The sequence below is a fragment of the Camellia sinensis genome, chromosome 1 (genome assembly GCF_055761805.1).
Source record: "Camellia sinensis isolate YWXY chromosome 1, ASM5576180v1, whole genome shotgun sequence".
Taxonomy (NCBI): domain Eukaryota; kingdom Viridiplantae; phylum Streptophyta; class Magnoliopsida; order Ericales; family Theaceae; genus Camellia; species Camellia sinensis.
Window position 1 is genome coordinate 220,872,004 of NC_138961.1, and position 26,356 is coordinate 220,898,359.

At 39.2% G+C, this 26,356-nt stretch overlaps 1 pseudogene; it reads right to left on the reverse strand.

Annotated features, from left to right (window-relative positions):
* Positions 1–2,286: 2,286 nt before the first annotated feature.
* Positions 2,287–26,356, reverse strand: part of LOC114308957 (patatin-like protein 2) — an 85,261-nt pseudogene continuing 61,191 nt past the window's right edge.

Below are 26,356 nucleotides of genomic sequence, written 5' to 3' on the forward strand. Positions count from 1 at the left end.
AGCGAAAAAAGATGATCGATAGAAAGACATAGAAAAAGAGAGAGATAGAGAGAAGAGAAATGAGCGAGAGAGAAGAGAGATAGAGAGATGAGCGAGAGACAAAGAGAGAAAGAGACAGAGACGAAGACCAACAGACAGAGAAGAGTGATGAGTGAGAGAGAGAAGAGAGAGACAAAGAGAGAAAGAGATAGAGAGTGAGAGTGAGAGACAGAAAAAGAGATAGTGGTGGTGGTCATAGTTCCACCCATTGATTTAAGTATGGTGTTTGTTTTGAGCATTCAAATCATAATTTTACATCCATTTTTCAAAACTCAATTCAAAATATAATCATTACTTTTTAAAACTCATAACCAAACACATAATTCAAAATTCTTTTCAAAACTTAATTCAAATCAAATTTTTAAATATTTTAAATATTTAAATGTTTTAAAAATATTTTAATTTTGTGAGAGACAGATAAAGAAGAGAGATAGAGAGAGAGATAAAGACAGAGTGATAAGTGAGAGAGAGACAAAGTGGTTGCTAAAAGTGTATTTTCTTATAGTGGATCGATAAATCGAGAAGGAACTCGATAAATAGAGAAGATGGGAGAGAGAGAGTGAGCAAGGCGAACATAGTGAGAGAGAAATAGACAAATAGATAAGCAGACAGAGAGAGAGAGAGAGAGAAAGAGAAGAGTGATGAATGAGAGAGAGTGAGAGTGAGAGTGAGAAAGAGACATGGAGAGAGAGATAGACAGAAAAAGAGATAGAGAGAGAAAGAGAGAGAGGGAGAGATAGAAAAAGAGAAAGAAACAAGAGATGAGCGAGAGATAGACAAAAGGAGAGAGAAATAGAGCAAAAAGAGATGAGCGAGAGAGAGACACAGAAAAAGAGAGAAACAGAGGGAGAAGAGAGATGGACGAGAGAGATAGAAAGATAAGAGAGAGAGAGATAAAAGAAATGAGAGAGACAGAGAGAAGAGAGATGAGCGAGATAGAGAGAATAGAAATATGAGAGAGACACAAAGAGAAAAGGAGAGAGATAAACAGACAGACAGAGAAAGAAGAGTGATGAGTGAACGAGATAAAGAGAAGGGAGAGAGATAGAGATAGAGAGACAGGAAGATGAAAAAATGAATGAAAAGAGAAATGCTATATCAAAAGAGTAAGACGACATCGTCTTTTTTTTTTTTTTTTTTTTTTTTTTTTTTTTTTTTGCAACAGAAAAATACCGTTGCATTTATTCATACCATTTTGTGACTGTATATATATGAAGCTGTCTCAAAACCACAATCACTATGCTAGGTTAGAGTTTTCCAAAAACTCTTTTGAGAAAATTATACTTTCTTGTTTTCCGTGTTATATTGTTTTTACTGAATTCTTTTAATATTTTAAGTAATTTTTTTTTAATTTTTAGACACACCTAACATAAATACACCTAAAAAGTAAAAAAATTGTAAAAAAAATCTTTTAAAAATTCACTAAATATAAAAAATACAATAATTCAATACATTTTATTATTATTTTTATGTATTTATTAATTTTTAAAAATATTTTTTGATAATTTTTTTATTTTTTAGATACATCTAAGTAAGGTGCATCTAAAAAAAATATTTAAAATTTTAAAAATATTCACTAAAAAAAACACGAAAGTCACTTTTTGCGACGGCAGAAAATGCCGTCTCAAAAAAGCTGAGTATTTGTGACGACATCATTTGCCGTCTCAAAAAAGCAGAGTATTTACAACGGCACAATTTGCCTTCTCAAAAAAGGATAGTATTTGCGACGACTTGAGACGGCATTTTCTGCCGTCGCAAAAAGTGACTTTTTGAGACGGTAAATGTGCCGTCGCAAATAGTTCCATCTTTTAAGCCCACTTTTCTTGTAGTGAAATGTGATAAAAGAAATATAAGTAACGTATTATTAGTGTTAAATTATGCTTGTATTATATAATTTAAAAAAATTAGAGGTATGTTTTTTTGGGTGTTCCAATTCTTTTATACATAGAAACTTGTTTTATTAAGAAATATGAAGTTTTCAATATTCATAAATTAGGCAAGGAAGGGTCATTTGTAATAATGACAAAGATTTGCGCAACATAGTCTATCATCGTGGTAGCATTGTTTGTTTTGGGCAGGGGGCCATGGACCCTCACTGACTCTTACAAAAATGCTTGGGATCCCAAAGTTGGGGACTCCCATAACCCTCAAAATGATGTGGATCGATGATGTATTTTTTTTTCTTCTTTCTTGGACCAATCACAAGTAAGTAAAAATTGTGTTTTTTGAGAGTCTATAGCATTGTTTCTAACTCCTAATAGTTCCGTCCTTGGAATAGACATACCTTTTAATGGCTTCCTCATTAGTGCCACCATTTTGGAGTGGTTCAGAGTGACCCGTGTCTGCATTGACCTGTGAAACTGGTTTTTTCAACGAAGTTTCACCAATTTGTACGAGATTTTTCATGTTTTTTTTTGTAGATACATCAACCGATAACACCGTCCCACTTAACGAATCATCCTGAATTCATATACAACAACAAAATATATCAAGTCATGCCATATAATCTTGACAAACTGCATATAAAATAACTGGCTTAATTATTTAATTTTTGTGCCTCATTATTAGTACACTAGTGTTGGTGTGAAATCTCAGGTTTAAGTCTATAAAGAGATTGGCCTGCATGTTAACAAAAAAATATGTAGAGAGGGGTGTGTATCATAAAATTTTCTTATAAATAATTGTAGTTTGCAAATTCTTTCATAATGCAGTACTTTTTCCCGTGTTATTTTTTGGAAGTCTAGAATTTTTTTAATTTCAAAAGTTTAATGATTACACACGCTTATATTATTACTCTTTTAATATTTATTTATGTTTAAATGAAATAAAAAAAAATTTAAAAATGGTATTTTTGGAATTTTGAAGAGATAGTTGAGAATCAATGACATCAAAAGAGTTTGATATATATATATATATATATTTTTTTGTTTCAGCGAAAGTCAATAGTTAGTTGTTAGATTAGCACTTCGAGGGAGTTAAAACATACACACATATCCCTTGTAAGAAATTCTTACCCTCCCATTCTACTTCTAAGAATGAAATCTAAGACTTCCCCTTGAGAGAGACTTGGTAACGAAAGAGCTAAGTTAGAGGGGCTTGGTTCATGAGAAGATTTTGGTTTGGTGGTAATTTTAACCAATATTTAAGTGCATGATGATAATATATATATATATATATATATATAAATATATATTAAAAAAAAAAAAGAATTTGAGCTTGGAGGTGACACGACAAACACAGTTTGTCTCTATCTAATAAGCTGGATTATTTGTTTAATTTCCTTTCTTGGTCGAGGAAGTTCTTGTTCACAAGTTTTTTTTCTTTTTCTTCGCTAATTCTAACTAGTATATCACCCGTGTTATGTACGGAATTAAATATTAAAAAAAAAATATTTATATTATGTCAAACATATTTATAAATTATTAGCATAAAATATATGTAATTTTAAAAGAAAATGTTGACATTGCATAATTATAATAATAAAAATAAGAATTTATTACATTTGTTCGAAATTCACTGAATAAGTAAAACAATTAAATAACTAAAATCTAAATTATTGTGAGCATTCTATCAGCATTCCTGCATTGTCAACATGATAGTTAGGTGGTGTTTAGTTATCATATTTGGCTAAATAATCACAAAAAGACAAAAAAAATTCAAAAAAATCACAGAAAGCCAAAAATCACAAAAAGACAAAAAAAAAAAAAAAAAAAATCCACCATTCCAAAGTTAAAAAGCCAAAAATTCAATCAAGAATACCAAACAAACAAAAAAGTCTCAGGTTAAAAAAGTCAAAAAGGCCAAAAAGCCAACTAAAAAAGTCATTGCCAAATAAAGGTTTAATGTTATGAGTCCGAATTCTCGGCCGCCCTTCCCGGCGGCCGTTCTAGCAGCCCCCCAAAACGACGTCGTTTTGGGGGTTTTTTTGATTTTTTTTTTTTTCTTTCTTCTTCCTCGTTGGAAGACAGAACCAGAGGGAGGGGAGGGGAGGGAGAGAGAGAGAGAGGGGGGAGGGGAAGGAGAGAGAGAGGAAGGGAGAAGAAGAGGGAGCACCGGACTGGAGGGGGCCATAATCACCGGGGGAGGAGGAGGAGGAGGAGGAGGCGGAGGCGGGGGTGGGCCGGACGCGGAGGCGACGGCAGATCGGGCGACGATCGGATGGCTAGCGAGCTCGACGGCGAGCTCGACGACCTGCGACGGCGAATCCGGACCCCAAAATCCGGCGAGCTCCCCTCCCCTCCCCTCCCCTCCTGCGAGCTCCCCTCCCCTCCCCTCTGCTCTCGTTCTGGTTCTGCGAAAAAGAAAAAAAAAAAACGAAAAATCCCCCAAAACGACGTCGTTTTGGGGGGCTGCTGGGATGGGCGGCCGAGGATCCAATACATATATTATGTATTTATAAAATGTTATAAAGTAAAAATGTTATACTTACATTTTTTTTAACCTTCTGAAATGTATAGACATTCTTCTGACCAATCTACATTTTAAAAAAATAACCGTTGAACTAACTACAATCACATTTTTCTCTTTGTGAGTATTTATATTTATCTAACTTCAATCATATTAAATAATCAAATTATAATTTTTTTTTTGGCTAGACCAAATACAAAAAAAAAAAAAATGAGACAACATCAATCATACAAATCACAAATATTTTTATGCTATCTAACTACAATCATATTTTTTCATAATAAAAAATAATTATAAAAAAGAACCATTAAAGCAGTAAATAAAACGATTAAATCACGTTAAAAAAAAGAACAAACTACAATCACATCACATTTTTCTCATAATAAAAAAAATAAATGAAAAAAAAAACCATTGAACTAACTACAATACAATCGCATTAAAAAAAAGAACCATTGAACAAACTATAATGATATTACATTTTTCCCATAATAAAAAAAATAAATGAAAAAAAAGAACCATTAAACTAATCACAATACAATCACACTAAAAAAAAAGAACTATTGAACTAACTATAATCACTTTAAAAAAAAGAAACGTTAAACTAACTACAATCACATTTTTCTCTTTATGAATGTTTATATTTATCTAACTTCAATCATATTAAAAAATCAAATTATAATTTTTTTTTAGCTAGACCAAATACAAATAAAAAAAGAAGATAACTTCAATCATACAAATCACAAATATTTTTATGCTATCTAACTACAATCATATTTTTTTCATAATAAAAAAAAATAATTGTAAAGAAGAACCATTAAAAACAGTAAATAAAACAATTAAATCACATTAAAAAAAAACCATTGAACAAACTACAATCACATCACATTTTTCTCATAATAAAAAAAAGTAAATGAAAAAAAAAGAACCATTGAACTAACTATAATACAATCACATTAAAAAATAGAACCATTAAACAAACTACAATCACATCACATTTTTCTCATAATAAAAAAAAAACAAATAAAAAAAAGAAGAACCATTAAACTAATTACAATACAATCTCATTAAAAAAAAGAATCATGGAACTAACTACAATCACATTAAAAAAAAAATTGTTGAACTAATTACAAGCACATTTTTCTCTTTGTGAGTTTTTATATTTATCTAACTTCAATCATATTAAAAAATCAAATAATAATTTTTTTTTACAAATCACAAAAGGAGATAACTTCAATCAAAAGAACCATTAAAAGAACCATTAAAATAGTACACAAAAGAAGAAATTGCTAAACCAAATACAAATTATAATTTTTTTTTTTTTGGCTAGACTAAATACATCAAAAAATGAGATAACTTCAATCATAAAAATCACAAATATTTTTATACTATCTAATTACAATAATATTTTTTTCATAATAAAAATAATAATTGTAAAGAAGAACCACTAAAATAGTAAATAAAACGATTAAATAATTATGAGGGGGTTTTAATCAAATCTCCCAAAAAACAATGGGATTAAGAGAAATTAATAAATGCTGAATTTTTTTTTAAATCAAAAAATTAAAAAATTAGAATTAAAATATTAAAATTCTCACAAGATTTATGGGTTTAAAATTTCATTTTACTTAATATATAGTGTTGATAAGTAAAGCAAGGTGTCATTTTTGTGTCCTATCAACCAAATCGTAACAAAGATTTAAAAATTAATTTTTTAAGAGTTCACGTGTGTTAATTATATATATATATATATATATTTTTTAAATAAAGTCGTCATGACTAAGGACTAGTACTGTTTTGATAATTATTTGTCTAGCAATATTTTTTTACTTTTTAATTTTTTAGAATAAAATTAGCGCTAAAAAAATTTGTTATTGGAAAAAATCATATGGGTTTGATATATTTTTGGTTTTAATGAATTTTATTTTGATTTTTAAAAAAAAAATTATTTTACTTTACAGATCATTCTAGGTTAAAATATCTGACAAAATAATTTTTTTAATTTAAAAAATATGACATTTTTAACACTTATCTGCCAAGGTGTGTCTTGTTAAAACAATGGACCCTTTTTTTTTTTTTTTTGGTCGCGTAAATCAACACTAGCCAAAGTATTTTTGCTTAAATAGCCCAAAAAAACTAGTTTCTTCAACCGTTACTGACAAAAACATAATTTTGATTAACAAATTTGAGTACCATCTAATATGTCATGATTCACCATTGATCCTACACTACAATATATAAGAGTTTTAGAAATTAATTTTTTTTGTCTCTAAAAGTGAACATTTTGTAACAAAAGATATTTAGGAACCAATTTCTATTGTCGTAAGAATAGTCGCTAAAAGATTGTTCTGAAAAGGAAAAAACAAGGCTTTTAATTAGTAACAAAATTTTGAAAATGTCACTAATAAATAGACTTTTAGGAACAAAATAATTTGGTCTCAAAATGATAATAATTCATCACTAATGTCCAATTTTCGTTGCTAAAAATATAATGACGACACTTTTCACAACAAAAATATTTGGTCTCTAAAAAATAATTGTCCTTAAATTTTGGTCTCTAAAATCTTAATTTTTTGTAGTGCTGTCAAGACAATATTTGATTCATAAATTTGAGTAGAGATTCAGAAAATGAAAGGAAAAAAAAATGTGTGAAATATAATTATATTTCATTCATATTTCACCTATTTTTTTACTTTTCATTTTCAAATCTCAATCTAAATTCATAAATTAAATACAACATATGTATCATAGCATAAACCCTAACTCAAGCATATGCTCATGAATATTGTTGGCTTTTTGGCTTTTCGAAGGGTATTTTTGTGAATGTGAGCGTGCCAGCAAGGATCAATCAGTCCTTACAGAAATTGTGATTGCCAACCAATTATCAGACGATTGTGTTTTAGTTCTTTTCAGCCTCAATGAAGAGGACTTTTACTGGTGGCTTGACATAGGAGAAGTTAATAGAAATAACAGTAATATGAAGAACAATTGAAGTATTTCATAAAAATGAACACTTACAATGGTCCGAACTCAGCCTCAGAGAGGTTTACAACAGCAATCTACTTGAATCTACTTGAAGCTACTCCTATGAATCGAAGTGCAGTGCGGGTATTTAAAGTGCAGGTATTTAAAGAACAGGTATTTAAAGACTGGAAATATAAAAGACTGGAAAAGAAAATATATGAAGTAAATGACTGATTTGTATGATCTGAGTCCGTCCTTTTTTTCTAGGGGCTGCCCTGCTATTTATACTCGTCAGTGATGACCTTCGAACTGCACTTCGAACCGTCGAACTGCTCCTCCATGATCGCTGATCATGCTTCCTTACAAGTAGCTCCATTACGCCATTACTGGCAGTTGAGCTTCCCTCTTGTACTTGAATTTGAATATGAGTAACCGTTGAAGATATGTCATCTTGCATCCCGTTATTGATCTAGTGTTACTCAGATCATGTGAGGACCAATATTTATTGCCACGTGTACGATCAGGATTAAAGGCTTGAATAACCTTCCTTTATTACCCTTACTCTGCCACGTGTCGAACTGTAACTGGCTTTTACAAAATATGTAGCCAACATTACCCCCCGCACTAATATACCCAATACTTGGTGATATTAGTGGATTACAATTTTCCCGCGTCTCTAGAACGTGTATGGAGTCCAAATTCTGGAAACACAACCGTCATCCATTTGGTGATCATTTGCATTAACTCGTCGAACATCCCAATACCTTAGTATTCGAATAGGCTATGGCTGCATCAACTTCCCTTACTACTGATCAAGCATATGAAGAGCCTTTGAGTGATGTTATTCCCCCTCGAAAGAACCTCCACGCATTCATTAGCCACCTTTACCCGCCCTTCTCTATTCAGGTAATGGAGGCTTTTGCAGATTATAAACCTTTGGACTACGAACACATTACCTTTAATCCCTTGGTTTATAAACTTACAGATACAAAGAGTTCTTCCCCTAAACTCCCTTTGTATTTTGACCGAACTACTCTCAAGCCTTTGCTTCGACAAGTTGCAAATATGGACTTAGGAAACTCTTCTTCACAGACCTCTGCATGGGATGAAACTGTAACCTCTTCACCCTCTGGGGCTTCTGGTTGGACAAGCTGGTCAACTCCTGAGACTTATGATTTAAGGGAGCGAATCAATCACCATTTTGTTGAGTTCACTGACCCCTTGGAGTTTCCCTCCTACGCTCGAAGCTCAGTAGTCTACCCTTCCGTGCCCATTGACCTTCGACGTAGCTTGGAAGAGACTCTGCTTGTGGCTTGGTATACTTCTTCCATGCCTACAAAGATAATGCACCCTGCCCGGCGTCCAGAAGAAGCACAAGGGTACACCCCTTCATTCTTAGCCAAGAAGGCGAAGATTTGTTCTTCTGATTGGCTTGATTACATTAATGCCTTTGTTCCTTCTGCTCCCGTGCCATCTCCCATGATAGAGGCATCCACACCCTCTTCTGCATCTTCTGAGATAGAAACATCTACTCCCTCCCATTTGTCTTCTGATGCAGAGCCATCTACTCTCTTCCCATCTTCCGAAGCAGGGTCATCTTCTCCTTCTCCTTCTCCCATTCTTTCCTGGACAGAGAAACTAAGACTTGCCCTTCCAATGGACAAAGTTTTTCCACCTTACCAACCTCCGTCACCCCCTTCTCCAGCCGAGCGAAAGCAAGCTCAACTTTTGCTCGCGGCTTTCTCTTACCTGCCCTTCAATGTTCTTGAGGATGACATTCCTCTTAAGAACTTTCAATGGGCTTGTGATGTCCTGACTAGGGGTCATGTCCTCAACCCTCTTGCCCAAGCAGAGCTTCATTTGTTTTTGGACCAACTCCCAGTGCTCCTCTACTGGCATCAGAATTCTAAGATCACCATCCAAAATCTGGATCAACTTTTATCTCTCCGAATTCATGCCCAGTATGAAGCAGAAAATTTTATCGAAGAGTTCGATGACTTCAAGAATAAAGATTCTGCGTACTGGGACGATTTGGTTATAGATGAATCGGAACAAAAATCGAGGGAAGAGGCTTTCGAAACAAAGGCTGAAGAACTCTATTATGAAGTGAGAGCTCATCAGCTTATGCAGCCAACTTTAGAAGAGATAGAAGAAATAATAAAGAAAGAACAGAAATTTATTGACCATTGCTGGACAAAATTTCATGACCTCGTTATTTATTCTATTCCTTATTTTTATGAACTTGAATTTGTACCCAGATAGGGTTACTTAATGTAATCGTCTTGGCTTTAATATAAACAAAGTCTTTCTGTATTTAACACTGTTTGACTTTGTTTCCTTTTATCTTTAACAGCTAACTCGTAACTTCGAATTTGAACAATCTCACCCTTCGAATCAATTGTTTAATGAAGTACTAAAAGAACCAATCATGTCTTTTTCCAATTCATGGAGTAAAATTGACAATTCTGGCAGATATTATTTTAGTACTTCGATTTCAATGACTTTACTCTTCAACACTAACTGTAACCAATATATGGTCATGGTTGATAAAGCCAATCAATTTTAAACTGATCTCTTTTGGCTTCGAAGGGCAACCTATGGCAATTCCTTCTTGCTCATATAGAAACCAATGATTGGTCTTGGATGTTTTGAACAGTGCCCCTCTTCCTTAAAGAGTCCTAGGGTTTGCTTCGAATGTTGTCATTTTGACTGATAACCTTCAAACAGGTCTTTGGATTTTTGAAGTAGACCAATACTTTGAGTATTCAAGCATTTTTAAGCATGTAGTATGCTCCGAACAGCGTTTCTCATACTCAGAGAATACTAGGGTTTGCTCCGAAGGTCGTTACTTTGATTTATAACCCCTAAACAGACCCATAATCAAGCAATTTAGCACCTTTAAGCATATACTAGGCTTCGAAACTGACTTATGTATTTCGAAGCCGTTGTTATTTGATTTTTTGACGCCAAGATCTTGTTTTCGAAGCCAAATATTTCATTTCGAAGCTGGCCCCAATCCCCGGAATATGCTCTTCCCTCCAAAACTATCAATATTGGAAGAAATTCCTCGCATTCGTACTTTTAGTACTTAACGACTTACGGGGTATAATTTCGGACACAAAGGTTTTAAAACCCTCTCGTTTCGTGTTCTGAAATCTCTTGCCTTTTACAAACCCTTCTCTCTACTGGTTCTTCTGATCTTTTTTGCTCTTCTTTTGCTTACTACCAATGGATCCCTCCTCTTTAAAAGTACTTGCTGGCGACCATATCAGCCCTACCATGGCTTTGAAATATTGTATCGATGAAGAAATCAGCAAGCTGACATCTGGTGAGTCAAGTAACATCGATGGTCGTCTTTTCGTTCCTCGCCACAGCAACAAACAGGAGTACGTCCTAGGTCCTATCTTCCGGGAGGCTCCTGCTCAACTCCCAGCTCTGTACCCTCGTTTGGAGGACCATTTCCTTCTCTACGAAGGAAGGCTTGATTGGGGAAATTGGAAAGTAAATCGTCCTCATCGTTGCTGGCCGACATTGAGGACTGAATGGGAGGAATGGTATGACAGAGTGGTGCCTGCGAGAGAAGATGACCTGCAAGAGCTTTATATCCTCGATGCCCTTCGACTTTCCAGGTTCATTATTCCTGAAGACCCCTTTTTGATTCCTGCTGCCTTATGTTTTTGGAATATGGCTTTCAATTTCTTCCAGTTTCGGTGCGGTATGATGGCCCCCACCGTTCTTGATATTTGCCATCTCCTAGGGCTTTCACCCCATGGTTCTCCTTTTACTCCCAACTATCCAGACCTTCCTGTCAAATTTTCTCTTCCAGCCCTAAGCTCTTCTTATAGTGACTTCGTAAAGGCTGAAAATAAGAGAGAAGGTCCTGTGCGGGACAGAGAACTCTTCTCCTTCATATTATACTGGTTATGCAAATTCCTCTTTTGTACCTCATCTCAGAGGATTATGCCTGAGTTTGCTCCACTTGCGAAGGCACTCGTCTTGAAGAAACATATCGCTTTTGCTCCTTATCTTCTAGGTCATGTCTACAGAACCTGCTCCCAATTTTGCGAAAAACCCCTCGATGCTAACCAATGAGGTCCCCTCTGGGTGCTCCAACTCTGGCTCTTTGCTTATTTCACTGACCTACATCCCAAGTGTTTAGGATTCCTTGTTCAGGATCCTAGTACTTACGAGGAAAAATATGCCAGGATTGCCCTTTACCCTGCTTCCTTTGCTTATTACTTTACCTTCTTTTATCAACTTCCTATCTCTCCATCTGCTTCCTTCTTTTGCCCTTTCGAAGCCAATAGAGGGCCAACCTGGCTACAATCTTTTCTGGCTGATAAGGAATGTTCCACTTCTCCCCACAAAGATATGTGGGCCTCTATATTATTACCAAGGGAGCTGTTCATTGGCACTCTGAACCCTCGAGCCTATAAATGCATATCTGAGGTATACTGCCCTTCTCAATTTGCAAGGCAATTTGGGCTCTCTCAAGGGATACCTGTTCCTCTTTGCAGTCTCTCAAATGTCCATCTTACTGCCAGGGATTTGAGAATACCCAAATCCAAGCCAGAGGCAGCAGTACTCAGACTGCTGAAGGAATTGAGTGAATTCCAATTTATCCCCTTTCGCCCCTTTGGCTCAGTTTTAAAAAGGTTTAAGAACTGGTGGACAACCAATATGGAAGTGCGCCTCTCTGTACACCCTCATGACTTGTTGGTGGGGTTGGGATTGCCTTCGAAGGATAAGTCAACAACAGCCTAGAACACTTCTCCCCCTCCTGAAGTTGTCACCACCACTCCTGCCACTTTACCCCTTCCAGCCAGGGTTACTAGAGCTGCTTCGAAGAAGGGTGAGTATCTTCAAGTTCTTTTCCTCCCCTTTTATTTCTGAATCTTTTGTTGGTTTCCTTATACTCATGCTTTTGGTGTAGGGTCTCCACAAGAAGAATCTCCCAAGAGAGCCGAGACTTTAGCTATTCTCAAGAAGAAACAACAACAAAAAACAAAAAGGAGACTAGTCCTTCCTCCTGAAGTACCTGAATCTCTTGAAGAAGAAAGAGAGGTTGAGCCAGAGAAGGAAGTGCCCTTACAAAGAACAAAGAGACAAAAGGTAGCTGTTTCTTCATCTGATGCCATTGAAAATCTTGTTAGCGATGCAACCACCATAATAGCGGAGAAAGAACTTATCTCTGGAGAGTCTGAACCCCGATCTGAAGAAGGGGAGGTTGGAAAAGAATTGGTTGTATCTCTGCCAAGGGAGAAGAGAAAGAAAATGACTGTTCCTGTCATTGACCATGTTGAGGACTCTACTCATAAAGCAGCTGCCAAGGCAGTCGAACAAGAACATTCCAAGGCAATCGTTGTATTTGAGAAGGCCAAGAAAAGATGGCAAGAGCAAATGCTAAGAGAGGAAGCTGCTACTGCCGATGCAACACAAGGGGAAATGGTAAGAAGGCAGCAGACTGCTGGACATTACTCTCTCCGCAGTTCTCCCATCAGTACTAGCGCCTCTGGAACAAGTAATTTCTTTCATACCTCTGCTGTTTTTTACTTTGTCAGCTCGTGGTATTGAAGTTTAACATTGTTCTGCATTTCTTCCTTTTGCAGTGACAACTACTGCACTCACCTTTCCAATGAGACCTTCCTCAATTTCGGTTGAGGTTGACCAAATGCAGAATGTCAGGGTTGTTCGAATCGTACTTCCACTTCCAAAACCTATATTTGAAGTACCTTCCTTAAGTCCCAGTATTCCTGCATCTCCTTTTCTTGGATTAAAGCCATACCTCCCTTTTTTGGCTCGTGACCTACCTCAGTCTACTTTTCCTTCGAGCCATGCTCTTTTTCCATCCTTTACAGAAACTCCAACTGCTGCTCCATTCCTAGTGGCAGTTGATTCTTCCACAGAGGACACTGGTAGCTCTTCAATTCGTGGCTCATCACCAATGCCAGCTTCCAGCCCTTCTTCACTTGATTTGCTGGTGGCCAAGACCATAGAGGCTGCCAAAGATGCTCCATCCGTTTCTCCCATCCCCATGCAGCCCTTTGTGTCTTCCACCACAACACTCTCTATGCCCTTCATGTCAAGGGACGAGGTAGACATCTTCGAAGGAAGACTAGCTAGTCTCTTTGACATACCTTCTACCTCTCCCACCTCTATTGCTGAAGCTGAACCATTAGCCTTGGCTGACTCCCTACTGGAAATCTTCAAGAGTTCTCCTTCCTCCAGCAACAAGCCTTTTGCACCTTCAGTAGATTTGGACACATGCTTGCAACTGTTGACTTCTTTTTCAAGGATCTCCTTCGAGGCTCTACAAAGGCCTATCATCAGGAATGGGTTCCTTCAATGCTGTAACATTGCTGAGCAGTCTGCCATGAGTGTCTCAAGTCATCTATCTTAGGCTGCAGCAACTATTGATTTTTATCTCAATATTTGTCATGCTGCTAAGACTGCGGATGAGAAGCTGGCTAAGGACCAGAGTTTTGTTTCTCAAGTGCATACTGAAGTATCGACTCTGAAAGAACAACACTCTTCTGCCTCCCACTTTCGAGTCCAACTTCTGGAGAAGAAAGCTCAGCTTGAAGAAGAGTTAGCCGCAGTAAACCAAGCCTTGGTTCGAACTGATAAGAAACTGCACATCACCAATCAAGGGCTGGCTAATCGAAAAGAAGACATGGCTGTGGCTATCCAATTATTTCCTTCCCTTAGCAATAGGAAAACTATTGTACAAAAACAACTAAAGCATTGTAATGATTTTTGGGCCAATTTGTGGCACAATGTACTTGATTCTTTATGAAAGCACAATATTTTGTATATCATTTGAGCAAGCTTGTGTTTTTGCATATGATGCTTGCATATGATGTTTACTCTATCCCTTGTGTTTCCCAAATGGTTGGAAAATAAGGTTTTAAATATCTGCCATTAATCTTTTTGGGATATACATAACCATTCAAATTTCTTAAATGGTATGCTCCAAAAGGCAGAACCCTATGAATTTGATATGGTCCTTCCCAGTTAGGTGACCATTTGCCAAACTTATGGCTTTTAATCCCAATTGGGAGTATTGTCTTCCATACCAAATCACCTTCATCAAAGCCAATGTGTTTGACTTTCTTATTATAATTCTTGGCTGCTTTCTTCTTTTGGAAAAGAATGCTATTTAATGCCAAAATTCTGGCTTCATCTATGCCTTCTAATTCTAAGCACATACTTTGATGGTATTGTTCAGGATTCAATTGATCTTGACATCTTACTCTCAAAGATTTAACATTAATCTCTACTGGTAAGACTGCATCATGTCCATACACCAAGGCATAGGGAGTGACTCCTGTGCTTGACCTCGGTGAGGTTCTATATGCCCACAAAACATCCAATAATAGGTTATGCCAATCCCTGGGATTGTCATCCACAACCTTCTGTATTCCTTTTTTCAAGGACTTATTGGATGACTCAGCTTGACCATTAGCTTGTGCATAATAGGGTGTGGAATTAACAAGGCTAATTCCAAATTCTGCCACAAAAGCCTTCACCATCTTCCCATCAAACACAGTTCCATTATCAACTGTTATGGTTTGCGGGATGCCAAATCTATGGATCAAATCTTTAATAAAACCAATAACCTCTGTTTGGTCTACAGCCTTGTATGGCTTAGCTTCGACCCATTTAGTGAAGTAGTCAGTGGCCACTAGAATGAAACAATGATGCTTCGAAGAAGGTGGGTGTATTTTTCCCATCATATCCATGGCCCACCCTCTGAATGGCCAAGGCTTCACTACTGCATGTAGGTCAGTTATGGGCACGTGCCTTATTGTGCCATGCTTTTGACATGCTTGACACCCCTTTGCATATTCTATGCAGTCTTTAAGGATGGTTGGCCAATAATAGGAATGCCTTCGAAGCAACCACCTCATTTTTACACCAGGTTGATGAGCACCACAGATGCCTTCATGAACCTCAGCCATGGCTGTTAATGCTTCTTTCGGGCCTAGACATTCTAACAATAAGCCATCTCCCCCCCTTTTGTAGAGAGCATTACCATATATCATATATTGCATAGACTGCAATTTAACTTTTCTACTGGCCTTCGAAGATGGACCAGTCAAGTACTGCTTTATTGGATGCCTCCAATCTTGTTCTTGTAAGTCATTATGATTGACTTCCAAGATCACATTCCTTTTATTCAAAGGTTGTATTAATCTCTGATATGTTGTTTGGCTTATGTCCCTTTGGGTATTATCCCTTCTCTTGAAGTTCGAAGCCTTTTGAGCCACATCATTGGCTCTAGTGTTCAAGAATCTTGGAACATGGGTTACATTTGCTATTTGAAACTGAAAAAGCAAATGTAATGCAACAACATAATATGGCAGGATACTTATGCTTTGACACTTGAAAATTCCTTTCACTTGGTTAACCACCAATTGAGAATCTCCAAATATGTCAACTGCATGTACTTGTAATCCAATAAGAATCTCTAATCCCACAATTAAGGCTTCATATTCAGCCTGGTTATTGGAACAGGTAGCTTCATCTACTCTAAAACCATGGGTAGTTTCTGTCCCCTGTGGAGACTTGATTACAATACCAATTCCAATTAACCCATTTGCTTTCGACCCATCGAACCACATTTGCCATGGCTCAACACTGGCCATACCAAGTTCCATTATCTCCTGGCTCTCTGTTTGAGATGGATGATCTGCCAAGAAATTGGCTAAAACCTGCCCTTTTACTGCCCTTTGAGGGACATATTCTAGATGAAATTCTGATAAGGCAAGCATCCATTTGCCAATTCTTCCCCTCAACATTGGTCTAGATAACATATATTTAACCAAATCTGTGGTTGCAATTACCAAGACAGTTGTAGGCAAAAGATAATATCTTAATTTTATTGCAGCAAAATACAAAGCAAGACACAGCTTTTCAACAGCTGAATATTTACATTCACAAGAATTTAAAAACCTACTAAGGTAATAAATAGCTTGCTCCTTGCCTCCTTCATTGTCTTGGGCTAAGAAAGCTCCCAATGAATCCTCTGCTGCGGCTATGTACAACTTCAAGGGCTTGTTCCCCGTTGGTGGCATCAGCACTGGAGGGTTAGCCAAGTAGGCCTTGATACCTTCGAAAGCAATTTGATGCTCTGCTGTCCACACAAATTCCTCTTCATCTTTCAGCCTTAACAAGGAAGAAAATACTTTAGTTTTCCCTGCAGTGTTAGAAATGAACCTTCGAAGAAAGTTAACCTGCCCAAGGAACCTTTGTAATTCTTTCTTACTTGATGGGGGTTTGGCTTCAATGATTGCTTTGGCTTTATTCTGATCAATCTGTATTCCTTTCTTGTGAACAACATAGCCCAAGAAATTTCCAGATGATACACCAAAAGCACATTTAAGAGGATTGAGCTTTAACTTGAACTTCCTCATCCTTTCAAAAGCTGCTTCTAAGTGAAACAGGTGCTCTTCCATGGATTGGGATTTAACCACAATGTCATCAATATAACATTCCAAATATCCTCCAATAAGATCATGAAAGATAGTGTTCATGGCTCTTTGATATGTAGCATTTTAACCCATTCAAAGGTGCCAATATTCCCAGGACATCTGAATGCTGTCTTGTGGATATCTTCCTCTGCAATGCAGATTTGGTTATAGCCGGAATGCCCATCCATCATTGACAAGACTTGGTGACCTACTGAACTGTCCACCAGCAAGTCCACTATAGGCATAGGGTACTCATCTTTGGGAGTTGCCAGATTTAAATTTCTGAAATCGATACATACCCTCATTTTGCTATTCTTCTTGACTACAGGCACAATATTAGATAGCCACTCGACATACCTGGCTGTTCTAATAAAACCTGCCTTGAGGAGTCTAAGGATCTCTTCCTTGACCTTCTGAATTACTTCTGGACTCATCCTCCTTGGTTTCTGCTTGTAAGGCTTGAAATTAGGCTTCATGGGGAGCCTATGTTCCACTAATGACCTATCCAATCCTGGTAGTTCATTATAAGACCATGCAAAGCAATCTTTGTATTTTTTCAGAACAACCAATAGCTGGTTTCTGTCCAGAGCATTCAAACAAGCACTTATATAAGTGGGCTGTTGTACAGAACCTTCCCCTAGATTTACTTCTTCTAAAGGGTCTTGTGCATGAGAACTCCCTCTGGTTTCTTCTACCTTTGAAGTGATCTTCAAGCTTGGTTCTGCCCCCAGGTTCTTCAATTCAATATCTCTGCCCTCCTCTTCATAGACAAAATCTGTCCATAAGGCTTCCTCTTCCTGTGTCTCCTGGACTTTTGTTTCAATGTCCAAGGCACAGTACTTACCAAGAGTCAAGACTCTAGCCTGTTGCTTCTGCTGTTTGCAGCCAATTATCATGGCCTCTCTCTCTTGCTCCTGAACTTTCTGGACTATTGCTTTTATATCCAATGCTGAAAATTTTATCAAAGCCAAGGACTTGGCTTCTTGTGGTTCCTCTCTTTGCCTATAACCAGGCATCATTGTCATCTCTAAGGACAACCTCTTCATCAGCACTTTCTTGGACTAAGTGCTTCAGGTGTGTCACCTCCTCATCAGCCGTTACTTCGGCTGAACTGTCATCTTTCATCAGTATACTGAGTGGTGTCACTCCCTCAATATACAATTTAGCCTCCGCAAAGTCTGCACAGGCTATGAAGGGTTGAGGATCTGCATCGATTTCCTCTGTCTCTCCATTGCCTAAAGCCATCATGATTTTCTGATGTAAAGAAGAAGGCACACATTTGTTAGTGTGGATCCAATCCCTTCCAAGCAAAGCATTGTATTTAGCATTACTGTCGATTACGAAGAATGCTGTCATACAATCCCTGGTTCCCACACTTAAATTAATGGGTAGAATCCCCTGAGCCATTTGCTTATCTCCAGCAAAACCAGCAATGGTTGTGCTGGTTGGTATCAACCTGGGATTCTTTTTTCCTAGTTTCTTCAAAGAAGATTTCGGGAGTAGGTTTATTGCTGCCCCATTGTCTATCAGGACTCGGTTCAGCTGTATCCCATCAAAGAAAGCCTTGATGTACAAAGGCCTGACGTGCTGCGTCATCGAATCCGAAGGGTACTCAAATGGATACGATAGATTGATGCTTACCACTTCCTCACTTTCATATTCATCTTCCATCGGGGTAACCATTTCGAAATTATCTTGCACCATACTTGCTTGCGAGTCTTCACTAGAGATCTGAACTGGATCAGCTTCCTGCCCCTCTTGATTCTTATCTCCAGCTTGGAATTCCTGTGGTAGTATGTGTACCATGTTCACTGATACTGGGGGAAACGAGCTAAACTGGATGGCTAGCTGTACTTGTTCCCCCTCTTGGTTACTTTGGTTGACTCCCTCAGAAACATCCTGCATGATGCATTCTGGTATTTCATTGCTAACTGATCCCTTCGAAGGATCTTTCTCAACTGGCTCTTCAGTCAGAAATGTTTGCTCAGCCATGAAGGCTTCGAACATCTCTTCCTCCACGACCTCTTTCTTCTGGCTTATGCTAATCTCTTCTTCGGTCTCGCTATCTGTCTCCATCAGAGCTTTCTCCAACCCTACCAAACTAGCCTTCTCTCTGGTTTTCAGTTCAGAATGGACCTCAGCCAACTGTTCTCGGCTGCAGACCACTTTGCTCTGTGGAACTGGCTTTGGAGCATAGTCTGACTTTGGGTTCTTCCTTCCTTCCGTTTTGACTGGTGAAGAATTTTCTCCACTTTCCTTCAGATCTTTCTGATACTGGGTGTACCTGCGCTGAATTTTTCTTCTCTGTGATCTTGAGATGACTGGGACCATGTCTGGTTCCCTTGTCTTTGGGTGTTTAAGCAGCACCCAGTTATTCGGAGCCACCATAGGAGGCCTGATCATCCTGCCTTGGTTCACAACATCTCTTCGAACAGGCAATTCTCTAGGTTTGTTTTGCATTACAAACTAGTCTGGGACTCCAGGTACCCATGAACTTGCTGATTCAGATGCTGACCTGCCTTTTTCCACCTTCGAAGCCATCTTCGAAACTGGCCGTGAAGGTAAGTGCTTGGTTTTGTCCTCATGTTTTGAATCTGATTCAGACCTTTGATAAGGGTGACCATTTTCTGTCCTGCATGAAGCTGGTCTAGGGGGCCAATCTCTGGCTTTGATTCCATGAACTGAACCTCTCTCCAGTTTTCTTTGAGAATGGCTACTCTCCATTCTATAATAGTTATGTGGCCTGGATTCATGCAAGAGCTTCTTGCCTTTGTCATGCATTCTGTTCACCACAGGCTCAACCACTGGTGGTCTCTGCCTATCACTAGCCGGATACGGCCTTTTGTTGTAAGCATTGGTTGACTTAGGACGTCTCTGAACATCCCTGTAGTATTGCTTCCCATCAGTTGGAAGCCCCTTCAACCACTTGTAACTGAGTCTGCACCTGGGGCACATTCTCTGCATCACCGCTGCTTCTAAAGAATCATCATCCAGTGATTCTTCATCAGAACGTTCCATCTGGTGCGAGAAACCCTGTTCAATAACTGGTGGGCTTCTAGTATTCTTCTTAATATTGGTTTGATTAGCAACATGCATCTGCACATTGACTTCCTCCAATTCTGTCAAGGACAAGTTCTGGAAGTCTGATGTAATGACATTAGCTGCTGCCTCTCCAACTTCTGGAAAGGGATCACTGTCAATTCCCATGGCTTTTTCTGTTTTAGCTGAGAACTTCAAACTTCCTTTTCGAATATGTTCTTGGATCCTGTCTCGAAAAACAATGCAGTTTTTAGTCGAGTGAGACCAAGAATTATGCCATTTACAGTATACTTTTCCTTTCAGTTCATCTGGAGATGGTAGTTTTACTCCTTTAGGTAACTTAAGGAAATTAGCCGCGAGCAAATGATCAAAGATGTCATCTGCTTTTGTTAAATCGAAAGAGTATTTTCTGTGAAAGTCTTTCTTTTTAAACTGCTGGTCTATAGTTGTATCCTTATGAATTAATGCTTCACAGATTACAGGTTCTTTGCCTACAATCTCTGCTGCATCTATTTCATAATTAGGATCTCTATAATATGTCTTATATGATGCATTATTTCGATCTTGTTCCTCTTCTAATAATGCTTCATATCGAGACACCTTATAGGTCAGTTCGACCAAATCTCTGAATTCAGTTGAATCAAATTTCTTTCGAAGCCTGAATTCTAAGCCATTTTGAGCCAATCTGACGAATTCTGGCTCTGGCAGGATGACTCTACATTTATTTCGAGCCCTTTTAAATCTGGCAATAAACTGAGTAGCCTTTTCTTCAGGCCTTTGACTCAATCTAGCCAAATCTGCCATAGATACTTCTGGCTCTGATTGAAAGAATTAGGCATGAAATGCCTCTTCCATTTGTTGCCAATTTTGAATGGAGCCAGGTGTAAGGTTGATGTACCATACAAATGCTCCCCCTGTTAGGGAATTTGGAAATAATCTCAGTTTCATATAGTCATGGTTAGTAAATTCACCGCATTGAGCAGCAAACCTAGCAATATGTTCTATCGTTGATTGATTTCCAGTCCCATAAAAAAGGGTAAAATCTGGTATCCTGAATCCCCTTGGGTATTCATGTACCCTATCCACCCATTCTGGGTATGGTTTTCTGTATATAGGAGTCTGGACCCCCCGAGCCATTGGTCCACATATCTCCCTAACAATATCAGCAATCTGGTCTCTAGGGACCATATTTTGTGCCTGCTGAACCACTACTGGAGGGGCAAACACAGGATTTGGTGGACAAACTTGTGCTTGTGGTCCTCTTGGTCCATAAGGTGGTAAATTTGGGGCTGGTTGTCCTTGCGGTGCAGGTTGCTGTTGAGGGTATGGGTAACCTCTTTGAGCATGACCTGCGAAAGGACCTGCAAAAGGTGCTGGAACAGGTGTTGTGTCTCTGCCATTTGTAGGAAAACCCTCCAACCCCCCGGGTGTAAATTCGAATAAGGGATTAGTGTACCCCCTTGTGCCAGGTATGGCTTCGAACATGGGATTCGTAACCATTCTTATGCCAGTTTCTTGTATTTGGCCAGATCCACCAACTTGTGTGGCTTCATTATTAAGTACTGAGGCATTTTGGCCTGTTATAGGCCTTGAAATGGGTTCATACCAAGACTGAGGTGATGGTCTTTCAAAGTTTTGGGTACTAGTTTGACCGTTAGAATGTCCATTAACTTGCATAGGCTGTTTTTCTCTAGCCAATCTTTGTTGGGGGACATTTACAACTTCCTCCGTGTGTCTTGTGTTTGTGGGTTGGTGGTTATTCATTCGATCCAAAAAGGATGTTGCCCACCTTTCCATTGTGTTCATTAATTGTTGTCCCATGGCATTTACTAAACCATCCCATGGATTTGTTGGTTGAGTAAATGGTACAGTGGATGGTCCAATTCCTTGGTTTCGTCCAGTAATATGAACATATGGTTCTTGTCCAGAAGTACTGGTCTGTTCGACCATAGGTTCTGACAATATAGGAGTTTTCACAGGATGTGTTACCACATTATCCTCTGGATTTGGTATTTCTACCTCTCCTTCCACGCCTTCTTCCAAGCGTTCATTTTCTCCTTGTCGTCTTCTTCTAGCCATTTTTAATTATGTCCCACTGGGCGTGCCAAAAATATATGTTGGCTTTTTGGCTTTTCGAAGGGTATTTTTGTGAATGTGAGCGTGCCAGCAAGGATCAATCAGTCCTTACAGAAATTGTGATTGCCAACCAATTATCAGACGATTGTGTTTTAGTTCTTTTCAGCCTCAATGAAGAGGACTTTTACTGGTGGCTTGACTTAGGAGAAGTTAATAGAAATAACAGTAATATGAAGAACAATTGAAGTATTTCATAAAAATGAACACTTACAATGGTCCGAACTCAGCCTCAGAGAGGTTTACAACAGCAATCTACTTGAATCTACTTGAAGCTACTCCTATGAATCGAAGTGCAGTGCGGGTATTTAAAGTGCAGGTATTTAAAGAACAGGTATTTAAAGACTGGAAATATAAAAGACTGGAAAAGAAAATATATGAAGTAAATGACTGATTTGTATGATCTGAGTCCGTCCTTTTTTTCTGGGGGCTGCCCTGCTATTTATACTCGTCAGTGATGACCTTCGAACTGCACTTCGAACCGTCGAACTGCTCCTCCATGATCGCTGATCATGCTTCCTTACAAGTAGCTCCATTACGCCATTACTGGCAGTTGAGCTTCCCTCTTGTACTTGAATTTGAATATGAGTAACCGTTGAAGATATGTCATCTTGCATCCCGTTATTGATCTAGTGTTACTCAGATCATGTGAGGACCAATATTTATTGCCACGTGTACGATCAGGATTAAAAGCTTGAATAACCTTCCTTTATTACCCTTACTTTGCCACGTGTCGAACTGTAACTGGCTTTTACAAAATATGTAGCCAACAAATATTGTTCATAAAAATTCAGAGTAACATTATTCTTTATCAGAAAAGCTAAAGAGTAGACAAAACATTTCAAGGCTTGAAGCTTACTTGGATACGAAGGTAGTTATTTTCAGAATGAAGAGCTTGAAAGACCACAGAGAGGTGGACATCAACCATATCTGCACTTGCCTGGTTGAACACATCAACTAGTGGAGTAGAACCATTGTTAGACAACCAGCCCAGAACCCCCCATTTAGCCGCCATTGTAGCATTGTACTTGTGGTCTGTCTTCGCCGAGCCTGTCCCTATTGAGATTACCAGAAAACGGCCATAATCCATAGGCTTGATTGGAAAGAAATCTGTGTTTTGCTTGAAAACTTGTTCGGTCACTTCACTAATGGCAACCAAAGCCTGCAAATATTATGACACAATACATGCAGAACCAACAGGTTCCCATTAGTTTTTGATACTTTCATACCAAGGATGGTTTGACAAATGTTTTTGTAATTAAATTTTTTTAAAGAATTCGGTTGTTGCTAAAACAATTGATGTGGCAAATGTTTAACAAAAAAATTTGATTGAAAAGTTTGGGTTAGGTTGGAATTTTTATTTTTTGTTTTTAGTAAATCATTTTTGAATTATTCTTACTTTTTGAATCTTTTTAAACTAGAAAGATCTGAAAAGGTAAATTGAAAATAATAATAATAATAATAATAATAATAATAATAATAATAAATATTAAAAAGTAATAAAGACTAAAAATATTTGAAAAAATATTTTTTTAATTATCACTTGCGAAAATAGGGTGAATCTTGTTAAATTTTTTGTTTTGTTTTATTTTTTCCCCCCTCAAAATCAAACAATTTTTTTTAGCTTTAATTGTAAAAACAGGGCTATCTATTTAAGCCAAAACTAAACAGAGCCTGAACATCCTTAATTATTATTATTATTTAAATATTATTTACACTCCAAAGAAAATGTCTCAATTTCATTAACAGAATCGAAACACATCCATTTATTCATAAGATTGCAATAGGTTATCAAAATTCAAAAATCATGATATATAACTAGCACGTCATACTGGGTTATTGGCAGCTACACCACCATCAATAAGGTTAAATTCTTTCTCATTGCCTTGTTCGTCTTGGTTTTTAAAATAATAGGCAGGAAAATAAATAGGTGTTGCGGAGGTGCTGATGCATATATCTGATAGTAGGGCATCAATTATCGGTTTGCTTGTCACCTACATGAGGAAATAATAATATTGTTAGGGTTGGTCATTGACAAATTCAATTGTCAAAATGGGTTAAGGAATTTTTGTTTTTCTATTACAATGCATTTTTTGATGTAATTGATTCCCGGGTGGATGGGTCGGACCGGCCCAGGTTCTCCAGACTCCGGCTCAGGAAGGCTGGCTCCGTCAGATGACCTGCAAGCAAGTTCAGGGGGGGAACGGGGTAGTCCCCCAGTGAACCCTCCGGTGCAAGAATTAGAAGAGCAGAGTATGAAAAGACTGTATATCGAGAGATCAAGAGAGAGAGCAACCTAACCTCCTTTTTTTTCTCTTATCCTTGCTTATATCCTTTGGTCATCATTTTTCCTGTCTCTTGTGACGTGCTTTTTCCGCCGAAAGCCTGTGCCATAGCTCATCTTGTTTAGGGTGATGGAGGCTCTGTTCCGGCGGGGAGTGCTGTTGTAATAAATGCTGTGATGGGTTGCATTAATGGTGATGTGTTGTGATAATAACTCTGCAGATCTTTGTCTGCTGATGTGGCCCGTGCCCCACCTGCCGTGTGCCTAAATGCCGTTGGCCCTTCATGTCTAGGTGGCCTCCAGCTGTTCTGGGCCTTGTCACCCAAGCAACCGGGTTGTGCCATTGGCCCCAAGCACTGGGTTCGGGGTGGTTTACCGTGGGCCGTGTGCCTTGTGGGCCTATCCATGTCAGTAGTCCCCCATTTCCGAGTGCAGCTTTAGACCAACGAAGGGAATAGTGAGAAGGGAGAGAAGTGTGAAACGGGTGGAGAGGCCGACTGGAAGGTGGCCGAGCGGGAGAGGTCGGCCGTGAGGCGGGGCGACCACGAGGGTGGCCGAGCGGCAGGGGTCGACCGTGAGACGTGCCGATCATGAGGGTAGCCGAGCGGGAGGGGTCGGCCGTGAGGTGGGCCGACCACGAGGGTGGCCGAGCGGCGGGGGTCGACCGTGAGGTGTGCCGACCAGGGGGGCGTGGGGTTCTAAAATGTGCTGAAGTGAAAATGGAAAAGACAGGGTAAGGGTAGGGGACAGTGCATCGTGGCCATACACGTGGCAGTGTCGTGGGGGAAGATGAAGCGTTGGGGCAGGAAATGAAGCGATAGGTCAGGGGGGGTTTTGAAAAAGGCGGTTTTGGCGGTTGATTTGAAAGGTTTTGAAACGGGTGAAAATTAATGTGGATCCGTGGAATACGGGCAAAACCGTAGGTTTTAGGTATAATGCGTTTTACCTACCGTGGGACAAGAACTCAAAATATCCAACTCTTGCACGGTGTGCGACATATCTGTGTAGCATTCTCTCAACTTTCTTGTGGTTGCGTCAGAAGTGTTTTGTGAGCAAGCCCTAGAAATGGCACAAGAAGGAGTAGTTAACGTGAGGGTAGACCCGTTGGGGGACGATGATGGGGAGGAGTTAGCAGCGCAGTACAGGGCAGAGGCATCGGACTTGATATTGGCCCCAAAGCCATTAAACCAGGTGGAGTCGGGGCAGTGGCACACTAAGGCGGACAGATCCACGCTCACGGTGGCGGATTTGGAGGCGATTAGGGGGCGATACCAGATTCCGGCGGAGGTAGATTTACGGTTGCCGACGTCAGAGGAAAGGCCGTCTATGGTGAAGCCAGGGGAGTTTTCCCTGTACGAGGAGGCGCTGAAAGGGGGGCTGAGGCTGCCATTGCCTCAAGTGGTGGTTGATGTGCTAAATCGCCTGGAGGTAGCGCCGGGGCAGTTGATGCCCAATGCGTGGAAGATTCTGATGGCTTGTGCGAGTGCGTGGCCTAAGGCGAATGGAGGAGAGGCCATGACGATCGACGAGTTCTTCTCATGTTACAAAGCGTCGGGGCAGCAAGAAACGTGGGTCACCCTACAAGCAGTGATGGGCAGGGGGTTGGTGTCGGGGCTGCCTACGTCGATCAAGGGGTGGCGGCCACGGTGGTTTTTCGTGTCAGTTAATGGGGGGATGGGGGTGCGCACCATGTGGAAGGTGCCAAATCGGTCGATGGAGTCTAGGCTAGGGGTGGTGGCGGAAGAGAGGGTGAAGAAAGTGAGGGAGTGGAGAGAGAGAGAGAAAGCCAGATGGGACGATCTTGTCCAGCCGTCAGCACTGTTTGAGGCGGGGTTGGGACCGCAGCCGAAAGGTGGAGACCTCGACCGGGGGGAGTTGGAAGAGAGGAGAAGAGCACAGGAGATGGAGGATCGAGCCATTATGGCCAAGGCCGCGAAGTTGATAGAGGCGCAGAGGGGCCGACCGGCTGAACCGCTCTCGCGGGAGAGGATCCGACCGCGCCCTAGGCCTTTGGGGGAAA